The sequence below is a fragment of the Dromiciops gliroides genome, chromosome 1 (genome assembly GCF_019393635.1).
Source record: "Dromiciops gliroides isolate mDroGli1 chromosome 1, mDroGli1.pri, whole genome shotgun sequence".
NCBI classification, from domain to species: Eukaryota; Metazoa; Chordata; class Mammalia; order Microbiotheria; family Microbiotheriidae; genus Dromiciops; species Dromiciops gliroides.
The window spans coordinates 159,100,791-159,106,035 of NC_057861.1; the positions used below are offsets into that span (position 1 = coordinate 159,100,791).

At 40.2% G+C, this 5,245-nt stretch overlaps 1 pseudogene; it reads left to right on the top strand.

Annotated features, from left to right (window-relative positions):
* The first annotated feature begins 1,400 nt into the window (after window positions 1-1,400).
* Window positions 1,401-3,495, top strand: LOC122746743 (annotated as a pseudogene).
* The last annotated feature ends 1,750 nt before the right edge of the window (window positions 3,496-5,245 follow it).

A 5,245-nucleotide genomic window follows, 5' to 3' on the forward strand; every position in this document is an offset into this window, starting at 1 on the left:
TTTACTCAGATGCTCCCCACTGACAATATAACAGGTCTTTCAAGCCAAAGTGCCCCAATCTTTTGAAATTGTATTTGTTGTTTAGCATTTTTTGAATACGTGGTCCCACAGTCCCAAGCTCTCCAAAAGACTCTCCTCAGTGGTTGTGGGAATGCTTCCTCCTTGGGTCACTGCAATGAGTCTGTATTTTCTACTCAAGCTTGGTTCACATCCTGTTTTGGGGGTACCATCCCTGGTACCTCCCACTCTTCTCAGAACATTTCACTGACTGTTGGGATTTGGAATGCCTGTTTCGCATTTTGTCTTGCTCTCATCTTCCTTTGGAGTGACTGGTCTAGGTTACAAATATTACCCTGAATGGCTTCTTCAAACATCTCCAAAAGCCAAATGACTTATGATATGTAAAGAACTTTGCTGACCTTATATGTAAGTGTTTGTTACAATGATGATGATGATGATGATGATGTGGCGCCAGTGGGAAGCAGATGTAGCACTTTAAGAAGAAATTCAAATAAACTCAATCCAAAAAAACCTATGCAAGACAGATTATGAGAAAGGCATCCTGGCTAGAGGATAGAGAGCTGGCTCTGGAGTCAGGAAGACCTGGGTTCGAGTTTCACCCCACACATACTGTCTAAACCAAAGCTTCTTGAATTGTGGGTCTTGATTCCATATGGGGTCACATAAATGAATGTGGGAGTCCTGAAAAATTTGTCAATGGTAAAAAGTTATGCCTACCTATTTTATATACCTGAGGTTACATAAAAATTTCTCAGGGTGAAAAGGGGTTGTGAATAGAAAGAAGTTAAGAAGGCCTGAATTATACGAACCCTGGACTTAACCCATCAGTTGCTGAAACTACAAATTGTATAGAAGGTGACAATCTGCAATGGTAAAGGAAATTCCTCACAAATATACCTCAAATCCCTTGTTTGTTTTTTTTAAAAATGTTCAAGGCATATAGTAGATGGAGGTATCAACAAAGACCCTGCTCCTGGCCTGATTCTCTGGATGTATATGGAGAGTCAGTTAAATTCCAATTCTATAGGGATACATCTTAATAAAAGAAACTCTTTAAGGAAAATATGTGAGGTTTGTTGGGGCAGCTAGCTTGCTCAGTGGATAAAGCACCGGCCCTGGATTCAGGAGTACCTGAGTTCAAATCCGGCCTCAGACACTTGACACTTGCTATCTGTGTGACCCTGGGCAAGTCACTTAACCCTCATTGCCCTGCCCCCCCCAAATTATATATATGTATATGTATGTGTGTGTGTGTATATATATATGTGAGGTTTGTGATGGAGTTTTAATCCTCTATTTGCCCTGAACCTTTGTTTATTCTCCATACTTGAGAATATGTTTCTTCCTAATAGCCAACTGAGGATGCTGGCTAGTAGGAGATGTCTGCTGAAGAGAACACAGAGGACAACAGAGGTCAGCCCCAAGTTCAGCAGAAGGCTTTATGACAGGGATTCTCAATCTTCTTGGCCCCATTGATGAAACCCATGAACTTTTCTAAGAATAGTATTTTTAATTAATAAAATACATAAGATTGCAAATGAAATTGATTATATTGCAAGGCAATTATCAAAATATTAAAAATATTAGTTCATTTATATCAAGTTAGCTATCAGTTGGCCACAGCAAACCAGGCTTTCAGACTGCATGAGGAACCAGGTTCAAAGAACATAGAAAATGGTTCAAATTCTTCCTGGCCCTTCCAAAGGAGCCATATCATGTCATGCCAGGCAAAGAGCCGCCGCATACTCCACTCCACTTCCACTGAACAGCTGTTTGTGTGCTTGTATTTTGATCACCCCTGAAAAAATGACTTTAGAAATATTTCAGCCTGCTGGTACCTGTGAAAATAGTCATGTTTACTATATAAAAGTGCTATGTAATAGGTTAACTATTAGGGGCAGGTAGGTGGCTCAGTGGATACAGCACTGGCCCTGGAGTCAGGAGGACTGAGTTCAAATTGGGCCTCAGACACTTAACACTTCTAGCTGTGTGTCCCTGGGCAAGTCACTTAACCCAATTGCCTCACTAAAAAAAATTTTTTTTAAATGTTAACTATTTGATTATTCTTATTATATTCAACTGTTTCAAACAGGGTTCAAGGTTATCTGTTTTGTAGGGTGGAACTTCAATTCATGACAGTATTTGACAGGTTTCCTTCCTAAGCTCTGTCCCCATTGTGTCAATTTCTTCCACTAAGTTGTCTCCAAATATTGTTGTCTCATTGCATGGATGGCAATGAAGTTATTAGAATTGGACAAACACTGGCCAATTCTATCAACTAGAAAGGCTTTGAATATGGCTTTGCATTATACAGCCTGTCTGTAGGCCAAGGACTAGTCTAGTTAATGGAGAAACTCATTACCAGGTTCGTCATAAGAAATGAATATTTTACAAATATTTGCATTCTGTGTCAATAGAAAGAGGAAGTATGCACAAGATTGAAAAATGCCCCCCCTTTTAAAATAAACATTTTTATTTAAAGTTAAAAAAAAAAAGGCCAGAAGCACAGGGACGGGGAGTTCCTACAGTTTCCTGCTTCAACAGTGTTTGAACGGAACCAGCTGCTCGATTCCCGGCCAGAGCCGCCCTTAGCCAACTCTCCACCTTCACCTCCACTAACCAACACTTTTCCATCCTAGCAAAAGCCGTCTGCCTCAGCCGCCCCCTGCCATCACCGCTGCTGCCCGCCTCAGCTGCAGCCGCTACACAGCCACCCCTCCCTCCACCTCCTCCTCTCAGCCGACTCCACCATCTCCGCCACCATGACGACCTTGTCTCCCTCTCAGGTGTGAAAGAACTACCACTACCAGGACTCTGAGGCCGCCATCAACCAGCAGATCAATCTGGAGCTCTATGCCTCCTACATCTACCTGTCTATGTCTTACTACTTCTACTGAGATGACGTGGCCCTGAAGAACTTTGCTAAGTATTTCCGCACCAGTCCCAGGAGGAGCGGGGGAACATGCGGAGAAGCGTGAAGAAACTGCAGAACTATTGCGGGCCACCGCATCTCCTACAAGACATCAAGAAACCAGATCTGATGACTGGGAGAGCGAACTGAATGCAATGAAGTGTGCTCTGCACTTGGAAGAAAATGTCAATCAGTTGTTACTGGAACTGTACAAGCTGGCAACTGACAAAAACGACCCCCATTTATGTGATTTCATTGAAACCCACTACCTGGACGAACAGGTAAAGTCCATCAAACAACCAGGTGATCACATAACCAACCTACACAAAATGGGGGCCCTGATTCTGGCATGGCAGAATATCTTTTTTTTTTTTTGAGTGGGTCAATGAGGGTTAAGTGACTTGCCCAGGGTCACATAGCTAGTAAGTGTCAAATGTCTGAAGCCAGATTTGAACTCAGGATCTCCTGAATCCAGGGCTGGTACTTTATCCACTGTGCCATCCAGCTGCCCCCTAGAATATCTTTTTGACAAGCACACCCTTGGAGACAGTGATGAGAGCTAAGCCACATCTGGGAATTGTGGGTGCCACTCCTCCTGTCTTTCAGTGCATGCATATTTTGATTATCTGACCTTTTCATAATCTGTACCAAAAAACTACCACCATTTACATCCCACTAAAGTGACTTGGTACTGATGAGAAAAAAAAAAAAGAATTAGGTGGGAAGAAGCAGTATATGGGTCCAAATATTGGAGAGCAGACCAGTTGTAAAGAAAATGGCATACATTATAGTAACATGACAAAATGGGATGTTTAAGCAGGTTCCCAATCACTAACAGTCTTCCAAAAAAGCTAAATTAGAATTTGTTTGGGTTTTTTAATTTAATGCTGCATTTAAAAACCATAGAGAATTTCCATACATAAATCAAAATATGCAAAAAAATAGGACTGTATATGAAATTATGAATTCTATCTCATACCAGTTGCTCTAAGTATGTAATTCTATACTTTCATTTTTTAACTACACCTCCCATTAACCTTCATTTCTTCCTCCCAAATTAAAAAACACAAATGGGGGAGGGAGAGTGGAAAGATGTAACAATCAAAATTAATCCACACTATGGCCACATCTAAAAATCCTCCTTTTTCCATCTGGTGTCCATCCCTTCTGTCTGAAGAAGGGTAATATCTTTAGAGTATTTCCAGGTCTCCTGGTGCCTAGGTTCTTTGATTGTATTCATTAGTTTCAAAATTGTTTTCTCTTTATGTTGTCCTTATACTAGTTTAAATTCTTCTGACTGCTCATTTCACTTTGTATCAATCAGTTCATACTAGCCAGGATTCTATGAAATCACCTCTCATCACTTCCAATAGTGGACTAATATTCTATTACATTCACATATCACTATTTGTTGAACCATTTTCCCAATTTTCTAGGAGGCTATCTAAAAGATCTTAGGCACTATTTAACTTTTACTCCCCACTTTAGGATAAGGATGTTTTTTTTTATGACTCTTTCCTCCCCAGTATTTTTGCCTTCTTGATGAACTGCTCCCTGTTCCCATTTGAATTTGAGAAATCCCATTCTCACTATCCATTTGAGTTTTATATGCTTCTAAACCAAAATTTTTTAAATCTATGATCAATCTCCTTTATTTATATGTACTTCTCTTGTACTTAATTATGAAGTCTTATCATTCTTCAAACCCTAAGACTAGAACTAATCCACCCCCTCCAACATCCTCTGAAGATATTAAGGTTTTATAAGCTTACCTATAGGTTTCTTCCTCCCCCCTATCCCCATTAAAATGTTAGCAATAAACTGATCCAACCATTCTGGAGAGAAAATGCTTATTCTTTTGAGAAAAGACTATCAATCTGGTGATTTGGAGATTATTGGCAGCTTTAGAGAGAGCAGTTTCAGTTGAGGATGAGGTCAGATGCCAGATTACAGAGGGCTGAGAAGAAGGTAAGTGGAGTGGAAATGGAGTATAGATAGTTTTTGCAAATTTTATTGAGAAAATTAGAAGAGATATAAAATGAAATCTAGTGCAGATGGTAGAAACTAGTGAGAATTTTTAGGGATAGGGGAGATTTGGACATGTTTATAAGTACTGGGGGAAGAAAGATAAGGAGAGATTGAAGATTAGAGAGATAGGGATGATAGTGGAGACAATTTGTTTGCTAAAGGAAAGGATGAGATCAAGGATGTCAGAGGGTGAGCCTTGAAAAAGAGAAGGGCCACTTCTTCACCAAAGACTAGAGGAATGAAGAGGATAGTAGTGTATAATGTCCAAGGGATACAAGGAGGTGA